Raw genomic sequence first — 25,841 nt, 5'->3', positions numbered from 1 at the left:
ACAGAGTGGAAGACAAAGACAGTACAGTAATATGATGCAGGCTAGTTGGCACCCAGATGTACTAAAAGTATAATTCCATATTGTATGACAACATCAGAATGGTCTGTGTTGTTGGAAAAGTGAATTGACAGAAAACTATGTATACAGTGTATGAATGTTGTACTACCTGGCATATTATATTCCATAATAACTCATTATGGCTTTAATGTTTAACTGACCATCAGCATTATGTCAGATATTTGCACAGACCTAAAATGTGACATCAACACACTGGCCATACCTTGTATGTACTGTTGTGTCCATTTGAAAAGGTGATGGCAGTCCTATACTTGGACTGAGACAATACATTCATGTTTTCATTTGATGCATTCAGGTATGGGGTGTAGCACTTTATGGTTCATCATCAGTGCATAGCAATGAGAGCACCACCAGATGGTGATATATTGAGTGGGAACACTGTTCTGTCACTGGCATGATATCTGTAGTCTAGCTATCTAGACAATGCATTTTGTGTGAGTAGACTATTTCTTATTCAGGGGCTAGGGTGTGCTTATATGGTTTGGGTAATCTGGAAGTGTACTGGTAGGCCTTATGTAAATGTTGTTGCTCGTTCATGTCATGCTAAGGTCTTCCAGGATGACATTACTGCATCTGTATACATTTTTAGGTTTTGTCACTTCTCTGAACTACACAACACTGTGTTATATGATGCTATAATGTAGCTAATGTACAGACGTGATTAATAGGTCTATGAATACCATTCATGAGTCTGGACAAGGATACTGATTTGTTAGCATGTGGTGACAGCAAATTGAAAGAAGAGTGCACATTTAGATTCATAGATTCATGGGTTAACAGTAGGTCTATTGATCCAGAGGAACATCAGTAGCCTAGTGACAATATCCCATATTGTAAGAACCCAGTGGCATGACTAATTTATATCTAGTTTTAGGCCTCCTTCAATGATAGCTTCAGAGGCCAGACCTGGGCTATAATTGTGATTGCTCATCCATGCATCCAGGTTATGCTTAAAGAGGGTCAAGGAGCCACTTTGCTTTATAGCCAAAGGAAGTCTAGTCTGTTATTGGGGGATTCTCTGAGATATAAAGCTATCTTGCCAGCAGGACCTATTTATGTCATGGTAGAAGATGAAGTCTCTTGAACAGGTGTTTATGATGTTGCTGTTTCTGCGGATGTGCAGCAAGTGACAGTGGACTAGATCCTTTAAGGCAATGCAAATTAGGCAGAGAGTACCTCTACAGAGTCTATAGGAAAACAGAAAAAAGACAAAGTGCTTTAAGGGTGTCTGGGGAGCTCAAGAAACACATACACTTGATTATTGTAATGAGGAAACAATGCAGCATCTCAAGGTCATGTGCTTAGGCAAGTACATACCACTGGGGACATTAGACTCTATTAATTACCCCTGGTGATTAGGTGTAAGGATTTTGTAACATTAGTGAATACATAATGACTAAACAATAACTAGTTGTCATGAAAGTGTTTGGGTCCCTAAAGACTGAGTCAGTTTTGGGTAAAGTACTGCTACTGCTGCATTTCTTGGGGTGTAGTTTTAGGATGTGCTAAAGGCACCACTTACTGCTGCATGCTATTCTCCACTGAAAAATCTGGATGTCAGATGATGAGGTAGTGGCAACTCCAAATTTGGTCAGCTACAAATTCTTGACATCAGCCTTAACACTGTAAAAGTAAACCAATGACAAGTGGTTCTGGAAAACACTGTAGAAGTAAACCAATGACAAGTGGTTCTGGAATTGATCACTGGGGATACCACATGAAAATACTCTTTTTGAAGAGAGCATGCCTCCCAAACAATAGAGTTGGCTACACCCATTAACCAGTTTGCTATCTAGCAGGTAACATACACGTTTACAATGACAGTAGTAACCTTGAAGTGCCCTTCTGAAACATTTATGTGCACTGCATACATAGTTTCACCAAACAACCTGCATTATCAGATATGTAGCATATCTAAAATTTTTAGACATTCAAAAATGCTTAGAATTTCACGTCTGTCAGTAACACATATAGAGGCTGTTGTTTTCAAACCACATGGATATAAACACAGATTATGTGTTACATACATACATAGAAAAATAACTACTATAACTTGTCAAAATGTAGGTTATCAGTGGTATGAGATTTTGGTTGCAACACTTAATTTTTACTGCCTAAGTAAAAAAGCACCCCTGTCATTACTTACTGTAATATACTAAGAATGGTACTGAAAAGTGTATGGGGAAACGTATATACTGCATTTGCTTCAACTTTCAAATGCTAAATCACTGTAAACTGGCGTACTTCAGTCATTCAAGAAAGATGTGAAAGTTGAAAACATTTTACCACAATGAATGATAGAAAAAAGTGAGAAAAAAATTCCAGTAGGATGGAATTACTATTTGACAAATAGTTATGGTGTGATTTCTGAAGGACAACATACAGCATCAACTAATGAGAAAATACTTTTAGAACAGTGATTAGATTCAGTTCCAAAGCTGCATGACATTTTTAGAGAAAAGAATCAAAATATTTTATTATTTTAGAATGTTTGGACATTTGTTACTCAACATGTTTCTTTGCAAGGCACCACTGTCCAAAGCAGTGCTGTGCTGTAAAAAGAGGGAAAATCTGTATGATTACAAAAGTGCACCTACATCAACACACACACACACACACACACACACACACACACACACACACACACACACATGCGCGCACACATGCTAACAAACAACACTAATAACAGACCATATGAAAAATAATTGCTAGTGGAGGGAAAATGATTTGTAGCAACAAGCATGAAAAATACTATTGCCTAGGCTTGAATAATTATTAGATACAGGTTTGCAAAAAACAAGAAAATAATGAAGTAACTATCACTTCATTGCTAAAGAGGATCCAGGTCTGTGTGTAACAACATAGCATCTCTAGCTGAGTAAAATCCAGTCATTCATCAAATCTAATTGCTCATGAGTGGGAGAAGAAGAATAGAAAAGGACAAACTGGCTGAAACTGTAGGCTCTAAGCACTTCATCTGACAACCCCCACTGAGAGTTTGTGTAATCTGATCTGCAGTATGCTAAAACGGCTCTTTGAAAATCTTGCCTCTAGGTGAACATGTGACTTACACTGTACTAAAATGTAAACAAACTCCTCTAGCAAAAACATCTGAGATAGTGCCCCTTTAAGGGCAATGATACAGAATGCCTTACAGACTATATGTCTCAGATTACTGGTCAGATAAGACAAGAATGATCAACAAACAAAGAGAGATAAGACAGAGCTACATTTGTGCAAGCAATAGTCATAAATGATTGTGTGATTACTCAGTTCACTACATCTGAAATTAATACATGTACAAACAACTGTTATATGTTTGTTAGTACTGTGGATGATGTCGCAGTTGGTTCTATGCACAATGATTTTTATTCTCTGCTGCAAAGCTGTGTGTGTGACAGAGAGGGATAAGACACCCTTACTGTGTTTTAAAGGTTCATTGGAGTGAGAGTGGAAATTCAGAACTGTGTAAAAATATTTCATGTGTACCAACTTCAATTTTGTAGCATTGTTTCTTTAATATATTTCTTTTCTTCATTTCTCCTAATTATAAAATGATATTTTTTTCATAAAATTAATGTCTGTTGTTCTTTATCAAGTATGTCTCCAAATTTTCCCTTTTTTTAATGCCAGTGTTTGCGTGGTGTTTAGCTTAACGCAAACATGGGAAACAGAGAAACACAATGAATGTCATGTTTAGTATGCTTATCTCATTTGTATAATGCTTAGCAGTGTGCAAACTTGAACTAGCGACCCACACAAGAAGCAGACATAATATCTGTAGACAGCGTAAATGTCAAAAAGGATACATTGTTGCAGTTTTTGCTTTCCATTGTGCAACGTTACTAAGTGAAATTGTGTGTGGGTTAGCAAGCTTCCTCAACAACTGCAGCCATCACCTGCAGACAGAAAGCAGACAGTCAACATTTCAAAATGGATACATTCTATCAATTATGTTAGGCACCACACAAACACAGTAAGTGATGCTGCATGGCAGTTACACAGAACGTAAGAATGAATAGGGGATTATGCAACTGTCATTTAACCATTCCTGTGGCAGCAGGTGTTAGGGGTTGGGAGGGTGGCCTAATGGTTAAGGTGTTTGCCTTACAAACACAAGATGCAGGGTTTGAGTCTCACAAGGGATAATTGGCTAGGCTTAAAGTGGCTTTCAAGGGCAGTTAGCTTAGTATGAACCTATGAACCTATAAGTGTGGGCTGTAACTACAGCTGTTATCCCACACACTGGAGAATAGTATAGGCACCACTTCAGTGACCTAAAAAGGGACAAGAGGGATACTCTCAACCAATGGATGGATGAGTTTCAAACTTGTGACATCCCGCAGTTGTGTAAGCATGTTAATAAAGAGAATACAGGAAGTGCAACATATTTTTACTGTTGTGACAGCTCAGTTTATAGTAATGAAAGGAAAATATACAAGTGTGATTTCAATATTTATGTGGCAACAGGTGTAAGTATAGGGCTGCCATACCTGGTCCTGGGTTCTAATACAGGAAATTTCAGACATTTTTACTGTTGTTCCATTTCACATTATATTAAATATCACTTATAACACTTTATACATAATTATAAATAGTGGAGCTGTTATGAATTATATGAATGAGGGATAAAACACCCTTACTGTGTTTTGAAGGTTCAGAAGTATGATTGAGGGTATACTCTCTACTATGTTTCTCTGAGTAAAATTCTGCTATCTGGACTTAGATGGTCTTCACATTTCAGTAAGACACATATACAAATGAATGTATATACAAAGACCTTGTCAGGTCAAACCCATACATGGTTAACACCTCAATCTGTCATCTGTATTTATGAATGATTCATGACTCCTGTCTGAAAAGCACTTCTTATGTGGCAAGGATGGAAAATCAACACTGTGGAAGAAAATGTTTTGTCCCTTATGCATAGGTTTGAATGCCACACTGTAAAATCAATTTTAGCATTGTGTAAAGCCAAACAAACATGTGTCAGGTCAGGACATTCATGCTCTCTGTACATGTCATCAAAGATAAACCACCTAACAGTTACAGCAGCAGACACCCCTCAAACTAATACCCCTCAAATTAATGTCAAGTGTCAGATTAACCTTCCAATTTCAAAAATTGCTTTCCTCTCTGTCTGGCACTGTTACTCTCCAGTTAACATGTCACAAACGTGGTTAGCATAATTTCTTTGTTTGAGCACTACCAGTAAATGCTATAACAGGAATTGGTGAGAAATCATTATTTGCTATTGCTTTTGTATTAGACATGTCTGGTGTTAGAGGGGGAAGGTGCCTAATTTAGAGGTGGGGTGTTCAGGAGTCCTGGTAAAGCACCACAGCCAAAGGCTTCTGCAGGGGGACTATTCTGGCTCCCAGTACAAGTCTGAGGCTTGAAATAGTCTGGCTAAGGCTGTATCCAGTGCAACTGTTATTCCATGCACTGAAGAACAGTGTAGAAACCACTTCAGTGACCTAAAAAGGTGCAGGAGGGATACTTTCAACCAATGGTTGGATGAGTTTCAAACTAGTGACATCCCACAGTTGTGTAAGCATGTTAATAAAGAGAATTTATAATACATAGAAAGTTAAATATAAGCATGACTGATATGCATAATGCTTTTCTTTTCGTTTTTTTCTTTTCATTTCTTTTCTTTTCACAGCTAATCCTGAAATGGTGGGGAATAGGCAGGCGTATCCTGATCATCTGGAGAAATTGAAGGAAACAAGTTGTATGTATGCAGCACAAGAGAAGTATCATTGTAGCTTTAAAAGTTAAAGAAAAGTGTTTTTTGTTTTTGTTTTCTATACAGTAGTAGCAAAGTAAGCATGCATATTCAAACTGTAAAACCAAGTATGCATGTATAAGTCTGTAGCACAAACCAACTTTAGCAGTCAAGTTTAAGACTGTAGTCAGAGGTTGTGGGTTCAAATACCATGAGTAACAACTATACAATACTGCAATTCTTTAATAATATTACATAAATTAAAATCTTTACAAGTGGCATAAATACCATGTTGTTAACTGTATGCTTATAATTGGACCAATCATATGTGCAATATATGTACATTTCAAAGATTACTTTCAGCAATCTGAAATTATAGTTTGTAGCTGTTAAGAAGTATACTTAAATGTAATACTTCAGATAAAATAGTTGAATGATTGTGATACTGCATTTTATGTCACATACGATGGTAATAATTGTATCTATTTTTTCTCTCACCCCAACCCTTATCGATTTTTTTTTATTTTCTATTATGTGTCATCAAAATGTCTCCATTTCATCCATCTGTAACAAACCACTAAATGCTTTACAGCACAGTGAGGTATGCCAACCCCACTGGGTCTGCCTGCCCCCGCTCCACCGGCTCCAACACCCAGCACATCTAGGACCCATCCTGGCAGTACTGCCTCTGCTGCACCTGAACTACCCATGCCTTCAGATAGCACTACCCTAGCAGCTGGTGCTTTGCTACCATTCAGAAGTACTGGTGGAGGTGGGGATTTCATCACCCCCCCATGAGATGCCAGGGTTGGTGTGTAGTGTCATGCACAGCAGAATTGTTGTATGCCTATGACAGATGGAGAGGCTGTTCTCCCTCATGGTCTGTAGGAAGAGAAGATATCAAGCACTCAAGCAGCTAGCACAGTAAGGTGACAGTGATGACAGTCCTGTGGGTGAGGATTAGATTTTCACTCCCCATATCTGATGGGCATGAGCTTGTGTTGTCCCATCCCTCACCCCAATCATGGTGCCCCCCAACCTTTTGAGTCCCTCACCATCCCTGTGTTTTGTTTTGTTTGCCAACATCCCTTACCCAGCATTCCTCTCTTACTAAAGTAAAAAATAAATACATAGGTCTCCATTTCGCACATGTGTCTTCTTGACACACTTGATTTGCTCCAATTGGCTATACAACATGACTGCTCCAGGAAAAACGACATAGAAGAAATCCAAGACTCCACAGCTAGCAGCAAAGATTTTATTACAGAACTGGTCTTCAGAACGGTTCTGAAGACACCTGACAGTGGTTAGGTGAAAGCGCTTAATTTTTGGTATTGAATTTTGCACTGTGTTTTGTCGTACAGACCAATTCTGTAATAAAATCTTTGCTGCTAGCTGTGGAGTCTTGGATTTCTTATACAACATGATTGTGTTGTCTCCCCTCTTTGTGGAGGTGACCATTCAAATTCAGCTAATATTCTGTACATATTTTCATTTTACACTGTTGAAGAAATGGATAGCTATTGTTATTTCCTGCCTCCTTCCTGCACCTTCCTATATTGCTTTCCCTTTGTTCTTCCACCTGCTTGCCCCCCATTTCACCACTTTCCAATCTACCCCATTTTAACACCTATAACCTGATCAAAAATAGAATAACACACAACACACATAAGTACGAAAAACAATGGAGCCTTTCACCTTTTGGCCTCTATGTTTGCATGTAGTTTGGGATCACTCACCAATGCCAAAGATAAATCCTGACTCTCCTCATCTGTGAGGTAGACCAACATGTCAGCATAGACCTTTTCTAAATGGACAGTAGTAATATCCTGGCTGTCTGCAATAGATATGTGTGAATTGCTAATGCTACATCCATGTCTTTTTCATCTGTTAGATGTCCTCATAGAGGTCATTGAGGGCATGCATGATGACAACACTATCATCTTGTGGAACTTGAGTAGGGCAAGGCATTTGACACAAATCCACACTGAGGTATTCATTCAACACTGTCAGTTGTGGACATAAACACCTATATCACCAAGTGGGTAGACCACTGGATCGCATACATGGCATCTAAATATGTTGAAATCAGGTCTATATTACATCGTTGAACTTCAAAAAGTTCAAACAATACAGTATCAAACTTAAACATCCAAAACTTGAAAATAGCGAAGCCACAGCACATCGATTTTTTTCCCAGGGAAAAAAATTGGTGGGCCGTTTTTGGGGCTTGTCTGTTTCCTCCACTGTGGTGTGATCTCGGAGTTGGTATATTTAAGTAAGGGGTGTGTGGGGGTGTGGGGAGCAAAGCCCCCCACTTTAGTTCAAGTTTTAGGTTGGAGTTTTTTTTTTTTTTTTGTTAGGGAACAGCAATTTGTTTTCCCTCTGTTCGCTATTTTAATGTTTCGGACGTTTAAGTTTGATATTACATCGTTCGAACTTTTTGAAGTTTGACGATGTAATGTAGACCCATTGAAATCTGTGAAGTGACCTCTATTTTGGGTCCAGTAATCACGTGCATACATCAGGGCTGTCTGCTAGGCCCTTTCCTGTCCATTATTTTAGTCACAGATGTCAAGCATGACATATACATCCTGTGTCCAAATAGCTGTCTGGAGGACTACAGATTGAGGGCAATCATTGACTCCAACTGTGATATTAATGTAATACAGACAGTATCAACACACACCAAAGATGGAACAAAAATATGGAGGGATTTATTACATTATGAAAACAAACACACAACACAAGGATAATGTAAACATCACAACCTATAAGCAGACCAATTGGGTATGTGACCTGTATCTTGGGGTAGATTGTATGTGGAACATCCACCAGCATGTGACCACAGTGCTGACTACTCCCTTGCATTCAGCACAACTACTGAGTATGTACAGGACATCCACATCAAAGCCATAATACCTCCATAGGTCACAGCCTTCATCACACCAATAACCGAGTGCAGTGACCCTTCTTCATGTACCTCTCCACACATCTTCCAGTGATGTGTAACTGAAGTATACCACCTTTGCCACAGTGGATTGTCACACATCTTATGAGCCATAACTAGGTATTCTTTTTGTTGCATAAACATTACTGTTTGATGGTGCGGAACCTCCAGCAAGGTGTTTCACCAAATGCATGTGTGATACCTGTCCCAGTAATGCACACAGTACATAAATAGTTGTTTGACAACATTGATGACATGGGTTGCATTTGTGACAATGTGGATTGTGCCATGTATATATATATATATATATATATATATATATATATATATATATATATATATATATATATATATATATATATATGCCATGTACACTAGTCAGATAGCCTGTATTGATCATAATGTCACATACAGGTATAGCAGTGTCCCTCCTAACTCCTACAGTAGATATTGCAGTGTCAGGACAGTGTGCTTGATTACCCTCATAGATTTCTGACATGACATGCCACAATAGTTGTTCAAGTGTGTTCATGCAGAACTATATATGATCACTCAGACTCACATATGTTGTATCAGAGACATGGGATTACTAGTGGTATTATTCTGATATTGTCCATGGTTGTGAGTGCTTCTTTTACTGCTGTACACGAGCCTGTAACTGTGTCCCACTTGTTGGAAACCTCTGCTGACATTACAGTCATATTCAGCTAAATCAGTTTGCACAACTTCACAATATGCACTCAACCCTGACTGTATATAACATCCCTGATAGATATCCTCTACATTGTTCATGTCAGGATGCTTATATCACAAAGACATCTGCTCCATTGTTAGGTCACCCTTGTCTGGCAGTCACATAATATACATTTTCACTGTGCAGTCCGTACTGTACCATGTCGATATTTGATTAGTATTCCTGCTACAACTGTTTTCCAGTTACATGCCCTTATCTGCTGTGCATTAAGATGTTTCACCTGGCTCTTCCCCTGTGTTCATTCTTACAATTGATCTGTGTGTCCCTATTCAATATACATACTTTCTATGACCATTTATTTTACATGGCAGTCCATGTACCCTTACAGATCATTTACACAACCTTTGTACAGAATGCCTGGAATGGGATTCCACAATACTATGCACTGTATACACTATCCTCTTCTGTGTTTGGATCATATACATTTCTATGTTAAACCAGGGTAATCACTGTGGCATTCCGCACAATCCTCCTAAGCTAGTTTGTTCTAAGGTAAATAAGTGTGCTATCCATGTTGCATTAAACAGTTTCCTGGCCGGCAACACTGTTTCCAGCCACAAAATCATGCTTGTTTATGTTTAAACATGGTGCACAACATGAATATGTAATCACCTCTGCTGCTCATCGTGCAAACATGTAAACTCAAAGCCTACATGGAGTTTATTGAATCCCAGTGACTATTGTTTATTGTTAATCTTTCTAGAATATATTATCATGTATGTACTAGTCTTGCAACCACTGATCATATAATAAAATAGTACACATAGTTATAATAATATACATAAAGGGGATATAATTCTATTATTCCTGAAATTAGATTGGCAGACTTACAAATTTACAGATACGATATTCAAAATCCAGAAATGGCAGATTTGATCTTCCTACCTTCATGCAATCTAGACTTGCCACCGCTATGTGAACTGAAACAAGACTGGAATCTCATGTCACAAACACACACACACACACACGCACACACACACACACACACACACACACACACACACACACACACACACACACACACACACACACACACACACACACATGCACAGATCCATTCAATCATAAATATAGACAAAAAGACACAAAATAAAAAAGAAAAAAGAAAAATTGCTCATAGAGCCTTTGGCTCACACTTCATCACAGAATCATAAGATCATTTGAGTTACAAGACAACAGCTGTGCGGCCACTACAGCCTTTTCAGTACCACTCGTAGGTCGTCTCCCTTTTCAGTGACAGTTCAGTCATACCAGGGTGAATTATGAATAACCCTCATGTTGTACAGCTCACTTTTAAAGGCAGACAGTGTGTCACATTAGTTAACTTGAAAAATAAATTAGTACCTTGTCTTGTTTATCTGTTGGAATAAATTTAGATACCTGACTCTTAAAACTGACAAATACACAGTCAGCAACCCTCTAAAGGCTCTGGTATGTTAAAAAACAAACAAAACAAAAGAGATATTAACTACACATTACCTGTGTATGTTTTATATCACATCAACACACTCTTGAAATGTGTGGGCATGGTACAGTATATTACCAAACCCCACGACGACAAAACACTAATTCCAACAGTACTGTTGCAAAAATATACTTACTATGATAAATTTATGATTTTTTTTTAATACATGAATTGTATAAGTATAATACATCTGGGGGGATGTAGGAAGTGTTGGATTTGTTTGTGACATTATATTTATCCCCTCAGACTTTGTGCTGAAAGATAAATCATGCTATTATTAATGCATTCAACATTCTTCACATTTCAATTAGATTTGTCATTCCAAGTCACCAGCAATGATTTCTTTACACTAACTTCAAACTGTTTTGCCATGTATATAACCTGACACTGTCATGTCTTAGTAAATAACTCATTTTTTTTGTTAGTAAACTTCATATTATAAATGTTAGAAATAAAGACCTATGATAAATGTGCCTAATACATTGTTTTGCTTAATTTTCTTCATTTTTTTGTTTTGTCTATACAGTAAAAGTTTTCATCAATGCTGTAAATCCAAAATAAACCTTAGGACTTGTTATGCTTCAATGCAATGCACACATATTGTGTAGTATGTATTCATGACCTCACAATGTATGTTACATGAAACTAGAGTAGTGCTGAACATGATATCCTATTCCCCACCTGTAACAACATCAACAGAGCAGGATGGCCCATATAGGGAAAGGATATATAAAGTAGTGATCAAAACAGGACAGACGCAATGACCTTCCCTGCTCCAACCAACCACACACACACACACACACACACACACACACACACACACACACATACACACACACACACACACACACACACACACACACACACACACACACACACACACACACACACACACACACACACACACACACACACACACACACACACACACACACCTAACAAGACTATTCTTTAGATAAGAAGCCTTCCATGGGGGACTAATGCCATTATTGTAAGTCCTGCTAATGTTGTGGCCTAAGACACCCACCACCAGAGTGTATTCAGTATTATCAGAGATCCTAAATGAATAGCACAAGCTTTCAGGGGAGCCCTCATCTTTGAATGTATGTGTTTTAGAGGTAGAATACACAGAACACAACCATTTATAGTTAGTTATGGAAATGCTAAACCTTCAGGCAAACATTTAGTGTATTGAAAATGGTGTTTGAAATTAAATTCACTGGCCCAATCAGCATTTCAGGTTGATGCAATCCATGATACAAAAGCTTTCTAGTAATGGCCAAGTTGCTGGGACATGTATCAGTTTAGGTGCAGAGGCCACACAGAAATAAAGAAGACACTGTTAATAAGTTTTCAGGAACAGTCTCTGTACTCCACTGACAGTTACTTTTTTAACAGCTAACTAAGCAGACTGTTTTCACTCATTCATTGCTGAAGTATTGAAGTATGGTCACCATGTTTCTCTCGATGGCTAAGAACCAGGGGTGTATTTATTTATTTATTTATTTATTTATTTATTTATTTATATGTTTGTTAAATAGGTAAGTGAATGTTTGACAGACCCTTTTCAGACATGACCCAAGACAACTGACAATAGCAGTAGCATACAATGTAAGACAATATGCATTGATCAAAAACATGCAATGTAATACTGATAATATAGCAAGAATGAACCACAAAGTCAACCTGAGAACAATTAGTAATTATAATGGAAATGTAAGTTGTAGAGAAAGTTTGATTTCTCATTGGAAACTGTGCTTCTAAATAGCATGAAACATGTCCTATCAGGCACTCTGGAATTGCTATTTAACTGTAGCCGCCAAACAGGCTTTCTGCCTCATGAAGGGAGAACAGAACAGTCATCCTTCTGCACAAAGGTGGGCCATCTACAGACCCTGGAAACTACAGACCCATAAGTCTCACTAGTATCCTATGCAAAGCTATGGAAAGAATTATCATGTAAATAATCAGTAATAACATAGGAATCCTCCAGATACCATACCCAACCCAATTTGGTTTTGTCAAGGGCAGGTCTTGCCTACCCTACCTGGTGGACTTCATGAGAAGTTTTCCAAAGCAATGGATGATGGCAAAATTGTTCACAATGCCTACACTGACTGGGCCAAGGCATCTGGCACAATATCTCACTTGGTCATTGTTGACTCAAGAGGCTAGGTATAAAACAAATGAAAAATCCAAGTGTGGCAAAATGACCATGCAGAACCCAAATGCTGGAAAAACACTAAATTTTAATAAAGAACACATAAAACTGTTGAAACTTGTAAAGCGTGTTTAGCACCCAGTATCAATACAGCATTTTTGTCCAAACCAACCAGACTTCATCAGAACATAGTACCCCAAACCAAAGAACAATCTTATATAACAACATTAATTAACTAAAACAATTAAATAATTAATCTAAATTATACACACACTAACTCATTTTAAATAGTTAAAACAGTAGTATTTAAAATTGCAAATACTTATAATTTACAAACAAAATAAGATCAACTCATATCTGATAATTTAATAATTAAGTGCCTATTGTGTTGCAAAAATAATTTTTGCTAAAATAGAATGTATTAAACAATCATCAATAGAAATTTTACAGTTGAGCTGCCCTCAACTTCAAAACAAGTACTATAGAAATATTTTCATTTATGCCTGGGTAAGTGGTCGCATTCAGCTTCAACTGCCAATGCAACTTTGTATATTCAAGATCAGTTTCCCAGCTGCCTCCCCTGAAATTCACTTCTACCAAATCAAGAATAGTAAACTTAAAACCAATAAAGTACTTACACTGAGTTAGGTATAAGCCCTGTTGTTACCCAGTGGATAGTCAGCAGGCTTACAGATATGATCCAGGAAGCTAGAATTGGGGAATCCACCTCTACAAAGAGGCCTGTCACACGTGGAGTTCTTCAAGGATCAGTCCTGGGACCACTCCTTTCTGGAATTTACTTCTTTGAATTCAAGGCCAGTGTCAATGACCTCTGACTGACCAAATTTGCAGATGGTTGCAAATTAGAGGCAGTCATAGAATAACCCAGAGATACAAATGTTCTCCAGGAAGGGCTGACACAGGAAAATAACTGGCGTCAGAGCCATGGACTAAAACTAAATGCCAAGAAATGCACAAAAGTGTCCTTTGGGAAGTCATCCACTCCTGGTAACTATCTACTGACAATGCAACTCTAAGAGCTAACCCACTAGTCAAGAACTTTGGGGCACACACAGCCATTAATCTAGCTTTTGACCATCACGTGTCTACAGTAGTGAGGAAATCATTTTGTGTTGTGCAATGTATAAACAAAGGTATGGCATCTAGGTTCAAGGAAGTCATTGCTCCATTGTATTTGACATTCATCAGACATAAAAACTATACAAGTCAGCACTCATAGGCAAAAGGTGTATACTAGCAAAATGTAATTTATTAAAGCATATAGAAGCAAAACAGACCGGTTTCGGCCCAGTTATTAAGCCTTCCTTAGCATAAAGTCAAATCACATAAACAAGCCTTTTATGCTTAATAATCATCACAGGATAGAAAGAGAATCTCAATGGTTGGTTGGCTATAAATGTTCATTAAGTCCTGGGGGGAATAATCCTCACAGATTAATTATCCAATTTTTTTCTTTTTTATTAAGGATGTCTTGCCAACCAATTTTATTAGCCTGGTCCCCACTTATCCTATCAATAATGGTGAACCTAAAAGATGCAGTATGATGGGTTAAGGAGTGTTTATATAATGCAGTACTAGGTTTCTTTACTCTAACATCAGTAAGATGCTCAGATATTCATATCCTAACAGGGTGAGAAGTCTGTCCTACATAAAAAGCAGAACACGTACAAGTAGCTACATAAACAACGCAATCAGTTCCGCAGTTAGCCAAAAACCTGATGTCAAAAATCTGCCCAGTGTTTTTACTAGTAAGCTGTTTGGACTTAGCCACCCTAACACAGTGTACAAAATGTCCACATGAAAAACACTGTATCATGGATTGCATCAACCTGAAATGCTGATTGGGCCAGTGAATTTAATTTCAAACACCATTTTCAATATACTAAATGCAACAAATCTCCAGTTAACATAGTCTGTGATGGTACACCCAAAGTTATCCAGTGTTTGTAATGGTTAAAGTATGACACTAAGGATAATCACAAGGCTTTCTTTAGTTATGTTAGGAACCTGGGTGGGAATTCCCAGATATGCTCAGAATTAGTCCAAAATGACAAAAAATACGCCGAACCCACAGACATTGCCAACATCCTAGCTGACAGGTTCAGCGCAAACCCCCCCCCATCCCCACCAAAAGGGCGAATATCTATCCCAGCAGAGTGCTGCCCCCCTGACATCTCAGATGCTCAGGTAAGAGCTGCCTTCTCCAAAGCAAAAAACACAGCGCCAATGGGACCAGACAGTGTCCCGGGCTGCGTCCTACATGAACTCCAAGAAGAGCTAAACCCAAACATAAAACTACTGTTCAATCTCAGCCTTACTACAGGATATGTACCCAAAGAGTGGCGTACAGCAACAGTGGTCCCTCTCCACAAAGGTGGTGCCTCAACGGATCCTGGAAACTATCGCCCCATAAGGCTGACTAGCTTGGTCTGCAAAGCTATGGAAAGGATCATCATGGACCTCATAAATAAAGATATTCGGGACCTACAGACACTGGATCCTACCCCGTTCAGCTTTGTTAAGGGCAGATCCTGCCTCTTAAACCTGGTCGATTTCTTTGAAACAGTCACCAAGGCCATTGATGAGGGGAAGGTGGTCCACACAGCCTACCTGGACCTCGTAAAAGCCTTCAATACAATACCCCACTCAGGAATTATAGATAAGCTCACCAGCTTAAATATAAACCCCTATGTCACTAGATGGGTTGCAAACTGGCTCAAGGACAGATCCCACATGGTTAGAATTGCTGGAGCCATGTCAGACTCCAAACCAGTTACAAGTGGCGTCCCACAAGGCTCAGTCCTGGGACCTCTCTTGTTTGGTATATATTTCTCGGAGGTACAGGCAAACACGGAAGAACTGTGGCTGACCAAGTTCGCAGATGACTGCAAAATGGGTGCCATAATCGACTCTCCAGCCGACACAAGCATCCTCCAAAAGGGCCTCATAGAAACAGACAACTGGTGCCAGAGCCATGGCCTCAAGCTAAACGCCAAAAAGTGTATAGTCATCCCCTTTGGCAAAAACAAAGTGCCCACAAGTTACCACATAGGTGATAATCCATTAAGTACAGAAGAAGTAATTAGGGACCTGGGGACCCAAGTTGATAGCAATCTCTCATTTGACAACCACGTGGCCAAAGTGGTTAGAAAAACATTTTATATAGCCCACCTAATCATGAAGGGATTCACATCTAGATCAGGGGAGGTCATCGTGCCTCTTTACTCATCCCTCATCAGGCCCATAATTGAGTACAATGCCCCTTTTGGGATGTACCTTACCAGACACCTGCAGCAACTGGAAAGACCCCAAAAGTACCTCACCAAGAGGATCAAAGGGCTCAAACAGATGCCATATGCTGCCCGGTTAAAAAAACTCCAGCTCTACTCAGTGGCATACCACCTACTCAGAGGCGATCTGTGCCTGACGTATAAAGCCATGTCCAACCCGGAATTAATAGACATGCTGCACCTCAGAAAATCAAAATCCCATCGAGCTACACGCTCGAGAGACTTGAACCTCAGCACTGAAATAAATAGGACATGCTGGAGGGACAGATTCATAACCCAGAGGCTCCCTTCACTCTGGAATAAAATCCCAGTCCAGGTTAGGCAGAGTCCCTCATTGACTCTCTTCAAGAGGAATCTTGATGAGTGGCTGGGAGATCGTAGGTTTACCCCGGGTATCACTTCTGTGTCACTGTTAGACAGAGGCACAGTATACTAACCTCGAAAAAGGGCATAGCAAAATTAATTTAAAATGGGTGGTGAAAGCCAAACACACTCTGGCTAGGCTTATAAATGCCCTAGGGCAGATAGCCTAGTATGAACCTATGAACCTATGAACCATGGTTTTACCCCTGTGTTATGAAAAGTGGCATTTATCCTTTAAAAATGCAGATAATCTATCATCCGCTAATAATATATTCCAATGTTTGTTCACAATATTTAACAAAACATTGGTATTGCATCCATAGGTGGCAACCAGTCTAAGTTCAAATGTTCCAGATTCTTGTTTATCTTTATATGTTAGAAGATCATTTCTATTCATAGAAGATGCAAAATTGCTAGCTGTAAGTATCATGCCCGTCTTATACCCACGGGGTTTGAACCTATTGATAAGGTCCAGCTTATAGCTTTCATATTTCTGAGGATGGGAGCAAATATGTCTAATTCTCAAAAAGTGTGATTTTGGAATGTTAAATGTAAATTGTGGTGGGTGGAAGCTGGAAGCATGTAATAATGAGTTGTATCGTGGGTACTTGTGGAAACCCTGGGTATCCAGTGTGTGATCCAAATTTCTTGTAATCAAAACATCCAAGAAAGTGATTTGATGAATATCAACTAACAGTAAACTGGATATCCCACTTACTACCATTGATGTATTCCATAAATTCACACAAGTATTCCTCATCAGCTTCAGAGTTGTGGGCTTATGTTATAATGAAACATGATGTGAGTACTTTCTAGTCGCAATCTGCATTTGTATTTATAACTGCTACGCTTGTCTACCTAATCTAATAAAACCTTTTTCGGCCTTTTGAATGGGCTAGTTGGATAGGCAGTGACAGTAAATAACTTCAAGATCTTTTGGCGTGTTTGTGACTATACTTGTTGGGTTATTTTCCCAACAAACTAGTGAAGCTACGAACAAGCAGGTTATCAGATACTTCGGAGGGGTGGGCTTATGCTACAATGAACAACTAGTGGATATATTGCTCATTTTCTGTGCAAAGGAGCTTCTAACTTTTTGGAATTCACATACATTGGTTTATTCAGATAGCAGATAGGCTATTGTATTTTCCATCAGCACTATTTTTATTATTACTATTATTACTTAGTTCCTTTTTGTGAATTCAACTGAAAATGGCTTATTTTGTGTGTGGAACCTAGTGAAGGTTGAAACTGTTCAGTTGTGAGATTTAGGCCATTAGCTTCATCCTTTTACTGCATTTACTAATGGAATTTCATGACTGTATTTGGGACTTTTATTTGGAAAGATGATTGTGTTTTCACAATTTATGTACAATATCCTAACACGCTTGGTGTGGCGTTCAAATAGATTTATTGCCACTCGATTTGTCAATTACCAATTGCATTACATGTGGTTCTTACTTGGGACTGTTTGGAACTTATTCTTATCATTCAACTCATTTTCATCCAGCAATGTGATCTTTTTCCATTTGGTCATGGCACAAGTTTTTTGACTAATAATGCTATTTTTGACTTTAATGAAGGTAATCCATGAGGGTCAATTTGCTTGTGGGATGGCACATGATTGTAATTATATATTAATTTTTTCTGTTTATGACATTTGGTTCTCATGCTAACTCTATCCCCCTTTTTCTAGCATTGTGGGACTATAGAGATTACTGTGCATATTTGGGGGACATAGTAATGCTTATGGTGGAAAGTCCTAATTACTGATGGATGGCTTTTCTTGATAGGCCTTATTGTATGCCAGGGCTATATTGGTTCGCCATGGGTTGGATTATTGATAAGAATTATTAATGCAGGTGATCCTAGCTGGACCTATTAAGGGACTATCTTTTGAGTTTGGAATTATTATGTTCTAGTGCTTGAATCTAGGTATACAGTATCTACGCATTGGTTATTATTGCCCCCCAATAATTTGCATGTAAATATTTGTAAGCTTGTTGATGGTCCCAATTTGGGTATAGTTGACAGTGAACCAAACTTAATATTAAGAATATAAACCCCATTATGTCTTACATATTATGTGCTTGCCTTCTTGCAATTTGATTCAGTTCCATTCTATTGAGGCATTATTTTCTTTGCCCCAAGTGAATAACAATAATAAGGGGTTTATAACATTGAGTTTGTAGGTATAACTTGTTCCGGACACATTGGATATTATCAAGTAAATTATATATATTGATATATCAATATATTGTTTATTATGGATCTTCCATCTTTGATAAAGGGGCTGTCTGCTGATAGGGATGACTTGGGGATTTTTGGTTTTGGACCTAGTGGGAACCAGAATGATATGGGGGATAGGGTGGAGCCGCACCATGTTGTTGTCTTTCAGCTTTTCCCAGTTAGGGGTTGCCACAGCGGAACTCCGGTCTGCTAATGATTGGCAGTAGATTTTGACAAACGCCGAGGTGCCAGCTTGACGTTCAACCTTCAACGAAGGCACGCCCATTTACACATGTCTTTCGAACGCCCACCCAACCGTAGGGAGGACATGCAGACTCCACACAGAAGGCACTCCCTGCACTCCAGCTGAGAATCGAATGGGAGAACCTCTTGCTGTGAGGCAACAACGCAAGGCACCATACTTGTTCAAAATTGTTTGAACAATTAACTAAGAGCATGAGAATGTTGCATACTAATGTGTGGTACCTAAGATTATTTAAAGCATATCAGTTAAAAGACATTTCCCCAAGAGGCCTTAGAGTCTGTATTCAACCCCTTGTTTCTGATCCAGATGAACAATTGTTAGAACAATGGGCCCAAATTCAACAAAAAGCAGCTATGGGTTTGTGGATACCCTGGTTACTCACTATGACTGTTTGATTGATGCGAATATTACAGAGGTAGCTTCTTTATGTGAAGATACCCGACAATTTGAAGGACAGGCTTGCTATACTAATTGTCTAAATTTGTTCAGCAAAGAGTTACTTACTTTAGAGGAGCAACTGAGAGATAGGAAGATGAAAAAATGTCAATGAGATACGAACAGGGAAAACCTTTTGGCTCTAACAAGAATGTTAAATTTGCAAATATGGATAGAAAATTTACGAAAAGAAAGAGACATAGGTCTATTCTGAAGAGAACCCCAGTTCTGTGAGTGGGACCTCTGTTGAGGATTCATTCTCCATGATGGATTCTGAAACATCATATACTGTAGTGCCCCCAGCCTCAAAATGTAGGAATTCTAATACCCCTTTAGGGGCAGGGTACGGAGGGGAGGGAGAAAGCATCATGGGCATCAAAAATGTAGAGACCTTATTGAAAGTGATGACAAACAAGTAAACAACTGTACTGATGTCTTAAATATTTCTTCACAGTCATTGACACAAGCTGAAACACAGCTTTTAAATAAGGGACTTAACTTCGTACCAGCATTTTATGTCTCGGAAGATTCTTTAGCACAAGACATTATAGATTTTTGTTGCCTATGTAATCTCCGACTATATTTTGATTCTGCTTCTATTACTGTTGAATTCTGATTGTTTCAGATTTCGTAAGTCCACATTCATGCCACCTATGCACCATTCTGTTCATTTATTTCAACATAAGGTTCTCAAAGATCTACACTTTCAATCACGGGAATTTCGTAGTAAATCACACAATCTTTCCAGAAATGAACAACAAATTATTTATGATTTATAACATAGTCACAATTTGGTTATTCTACCCGCTGACAAAGGGGGTGCAATAGTAGTAATGGACTGGTGCAAATATGATGCTGAGGCCAAGAGACAGTTGAAGAACGGGAGGTACTATATGTATATGCCCTTGGAGCCTGGTCCAAGATTTAAAGAGGAAATTGATCAGTACTTTTGTTAGCTAGGGATGAAGGGATTATTTCCCAATCCACCATGTATCACCTTACTGTCCCTGATTCCAGGCATCAAGTTCTATATCTGCTACCAAAAATACATAAGAATCTACAGGACCCCTCGGGTAGACCAGTTGTTTCTGGGTGTGGATCAGTTTCAGAACCTTTGTCACAGTTTCTAACCATACATCTGGGAGTGGATCAGTTTCAGAACCTTTGTCACAGTTTCTAACCATACATCTTCGACCTCTTCTTGAATATGTCAGAGCACGTATTCAGGATACAACTGAATTTTTGAAGTTAATATCAGATATCTAACTCGAACCAGGGTGGTTGTTGTGCACCCTTGATGTAGCATTTCTGTATACCAATATTCCCCATTGGGCGGGTCTGTTGGCCCTAGAACATTGGCTTTATCAAACGGAGCTCTATCCACCGGGCTTTAATACTTTCTTATCGGCTTGGCCAAACATGTTCTTACCAAGAAAACTTTTTATTATCAGGGAAAGTGTTTTTGGTAGGTTCAGGGTACAGCCATGGGGGCGTCTTTTGCCCCAATATATGCCAATTTATTGATGCCTATGTGGAAGAACAGTTGATACATGATGTATCTCATAATCTTTATGTTGGGGAAATTGATATGTGGAGACGCTACCTCGATGATTGCTGGATGATTTGGAAAGCTGATGAGGAATACTTGTGTGAATTTATGGAATACATCAATGGTAATAAGTGGGGTATCCAGTTTACTGTTAGTTATGATATTCATCAAATCACTTTCTTGGATGTTTTGATTACAAGAAATTTGGATCACGCACTCGATACCCAGGTTTTCCGCAAGCACCCACAATACAACTCATTACTACATGCTTCCAGCTTCCACCCACCACATGTTACACGTAACATTCCAAAATCACAGTTTTTGAGAATTAGACGTATTTGCTCCCATCCTCAGAAATATGAAAGCTAGAAGCTGGACCTTATCAATAGGTTCAAACCCCGTGGGTATAAGACAGGCACGATACTTACAGCTAGCAATTTTGCATCTTCTATGAATAAATATGATCTTCTAACATATAAAGATAAACAAGAATCAGGAACATTTGAACTTAGACTGGTTACCACCTACGAACGCAATATCAATGTTTTGTTAAATATTGTGAACAAACATTGGAATATATTATTAGCGGATGATAGATTATCTGCATTTTTAAAGGATAAATGCCACTTTTCATACTGCAGGGGTAAAACCATGGGATCATACTTTAACCATTACAAACACGGGATAACTTTGGGAGTACCATCACAGACTACGTTAACTGGGGATTTGTTGCAGGGATGTTTTTCATGTGGACATTGTGTACACTGTGTTAGGGTGGCTAAGTCCAAACACTTTACTAGTGAAAACACTGGGCAGGTTTTTGACATCAGGTTTTTTGGCTAACTGCTGAACTGATTTGGTTGTTTATGTAGCTACCTGTATGTGTTCTGCTTTTTATGTAGGACAGACTTCTCACCCTGTTAGGATATGAATATCGGAGCATCTTAGTGATGTTAGATTAAAGAAACCTAGTAATGCATTTTATAAACACTCCTTAACCCATCATACTGCATCTTTTAGGTTCACCATTATTGATAGGATAAGTGGGGACCGGGCTAATAAAATTGGTTGGCAAGACATCCTTAATAAAAAAGAAAAGTAGTGGATAATCAGTCTGGGAATATTATTCCCCCCAGGACTTAATTAACATTTATAGCCAACCAACCACGGGGAATCTCTTTCTATCATGTGATGATTATTAAGCATAAAAGGCTTGTTTCTGTGATTTGACTGTACACTGAGGAAGGCTTAATAACTGGGCTGAAACTGGTCTGTTTTACTTCTGTATGCTTTAATAAATTCCATTTTGCTTGTATACACCTTTTGCCTATGAGTGCTGGCTTGTATGGGTTTTGTGAACTTGGTAATTTTGGGGCCGTGCACCTGCCTTACTTGCAGGAGTTTTTCACTGTGGCTTTCATTCATCAGGCATAACATTGAGTACAATGCCCCCTTTGGTATGTACCTAACCAGGCACATCCAATAATTGGAACATCTACAAAGGTTCCTCACTAAAAGAATACAGGCATAAGTAACATCTCCTATGTAGACTGCTGCAGGACCCTATCCCTGTACTCTCTCTCCTACCGGTTGTTGATGGGAGATCTATTCCTGGCCTACAAGGCATTGTCAGACTCCACCCTGATGGTCCTCCTGCATATTGGCAAACAAACAGCATCAGAATTACCCATTGTAAAGACTTAAACTTAGCATGTGATATAAATAGGATCTGTTGGAGAGATAGGTATTTATCCCATAGACTACCCCTTCTCTGGAACAGGCTCACCATCCATGTGAAACAGATTCCCTCCTTAGCCAAATTCAACTGTAACTTGGACAATCGGATGTGTAACAGGAAGCACATCCCTGGCTTGGCAGCTATGTCTCTACTGGACAATGGCAGCCTGTAAATGTTTCATCTCCCAGGGCAATGATTGTAAATCTTTCATCTCCCAAGCCATTGCTTACACTTAAGGGTACCAAACCTTGCTGGAGATTTGGCATACATGACTAGGTTTTAAAAGTCCCTTGTGGTCATTAGCCTAGTAAATTCCTATGAACCTATGACAGCAGAGAGGTGGCATGCAGTATAATAGGTGCGGGAGTAATGAAAGAGAGATGGAGTATGTTAGAATAAGAGGATAGAATAATTAGGGGTAAGGCAGAATTACTCTGTGGTGGAGTAAATGTAAGGGGAGACAGGGAGGGAGGGAGGAGAGTTGCAAGTGTGAGTGGTTTGTGAAAAGATGTAATAATGCAAGAGCAGGCATAGTCAGAGGACTGCTTTAATAGAAGGGTAGTTGTAGGGTAAGGGGAGAATGGGAGTGCAGTGACACAGAAATGAGGCTGGCTAGTATAAAGAGAAAGGCAGGTGTGAGCAGGTGTTGGAGAGAGCCATAACAGTCAGACATGAAGAAATGTAAATGAGTTAGGTGTTTGTGGGAGGGAAGGGGATGGAAAAGGGAGATATGAGTAATAGATGCAATGGATTAATACCATTGTTGTAAAATAGGTCAAAGAGGAAACTGAAGAATGGTGTGGTGAGTGCTGGGTTAATCATGGTTGTCTAAACAGTGGCACTGAAATGAGTCTTTGGTGCATTTTTTCTGGGATTTTTTTTAATCTAAGTTGGTAGGACTTGACCTGATTCCTTGTGGAATTTTATTCAAGTCTTTGGTTAAAGCTTTCTCAGCCATGGCTATGGAGTAAGGAGGTATAGTAAGGAGGTATTGTAAGGAAGAAGGGTTGAGTGTTTCTTGGAGAGCAGGATCTTTGAAAAAGGACATTTGTTTAAGTAGTGGGCAGTAATAATCATTGAGCAGCTAATGTCTTATACAGCTGAAAGGCTTAGAAGATACAAGGAATTTAATGAAATTGATGATGTGATGTTGCCAGTCTCGCCTTTATTCTCATTGATTGGTCAGATCCTATCCATTGGATCCATCTCACCCTTTTACAAAAGCTTGAGGCCTTCAGCAAAGCTTGTGGGAATTCTCCCTTACATATAATGCAACTCCCTAACTTCCCCAGATCTCATTTGCCACTCTGCAAAGGACATGGTTCTGAAGCAAGCTCTGGACTAAGTGCTTTTGTTTTCTATTTCTAAAATCCCTTTTCTAAACTTAACCGTTTTTACTAATTAGTCAGACGAGTTTGATATAGTTTTTTCTATATATCCTTACCCATATTTTAGTCGGTAGAGAGTGAGTGTTGATTCCCTTTGCTTTCCCTATTACTGTCCGTTTAAGTTAAAGGACGTCTACTAACATCCGTTTGAGTTACAGGACGATTTCTTCTGTTTAAAAAAAAAGGAAAAAAAAGTTTTTCTATCTTTCTGAAACTTTTCCATCCATTTAAATTAGAGAACGTTTCTATGTGTGTGTGTTTTTGTTTCTGATTCCTCAGTTACCAAAATGTCTCAGAAACAAGAAGGGAAACCTCTTGGTTTCAAGAAATGTGAACAATGTGGGAAGAAGATGCCCCTAATATTGGCTTTGTCTGGAGCATTTCTCCCCGGGCCTCTGCTGAAAACTGGCTTTTTTCCAAGTCAGACTTTCCCGGTTAGCAAATGTTAAATAAAAAATAAAAATAAAATAAAAAACTAATTGATTCATACACTTTATGTGTGTATTGCTTGAGTCTCTTCATCTCCAAGAATCATGCTCCATATCCCATGGCTTTAACCAATGGGGTCTTATGGAGTGCAAAAACAAATTCATTTTAAAGGGGCTGCTGAAAACTTCTTTCTCTGAGGTGATTTCTCTGGAGTCCTCTACTCCTTCTAAGTCTGACAAATCAGAAAAATCTGACAAATCACTAAAATGTGCTTCTTTAGCACTGAAGTCTTCCTCAGAGCTGAAGCAAAAAGCTCCTAGACTCTCTGCTTCAACAGAACCCTTGGAGCAGGCAGTCATTTCTAGATCCAAGAGTTCGTCGGAGCAGCCAGAACCCTTGGCTTCGACCTCTTCAGCTCCCACTGAATTTAGATATCAGAGCCATTAACCTTCATTGGATCCAATACTGTCTCAGCACCCATCTCCCTTTTGACTAAATCATGGTCTTCAACTCTTTCTACTTGGTCTACCAGGAGTTTTTTTGATGATTATGTGGATAGGGTAGTGCAGAGGCTTCTAAAGACTCCTGCCTTGGCCAAGTTGTTATTGGATCCAAACCCAAAGGAATCAGATCAGATGAAGTCCTCCCCATCGGTGCCTGCTCTTTCTCCGATCCATCCCCTGGTTTCAGAGCCAGAAGATTTGGATGTCCAGGTTGTGTCTGTTTTGGATCCTGGGCCCATAGGTTCCCCGGATCTGATGTCTGTCCCGAGTGTTTCCACCCAGTCAAAGCAGGAGACCTAAAGGAGCCGACAATTCCTGGTCAGGTCCGCAGAGCCAGTTCAGATCTTACTGGATTTGATCCTGCCTCTGGTGGCTTCAGCATGGGTGAGTTCAGCTCCTACCTCTGCCTCAGAGCTTTTGTCTCCTGTGCCAGAGATTCCTTCGGCTCCAACAACCCTTTTGTTGGATCCAGGGTGTTCTTCGGAGCAGGGACAG

This window comes from Protopterus annectens, chromosome 1.part1, assembly GCF_019279795.1.
Source record: "Protopterus annectens isolate FY-2018-M chromosome 1.part1, PAN1.0, whole genome shotgun sequence".
Lineage (NCBI taxonomy): Eukaryota > Metazoa > Chordata > Ceratodontiformes > Protopteridae > Protopterus > Protopterus annectens.
The sequence above is the reverse complement of the archived record's forward strand: the minus strand, read 5'-3'. Positions refer to the sequence as shown.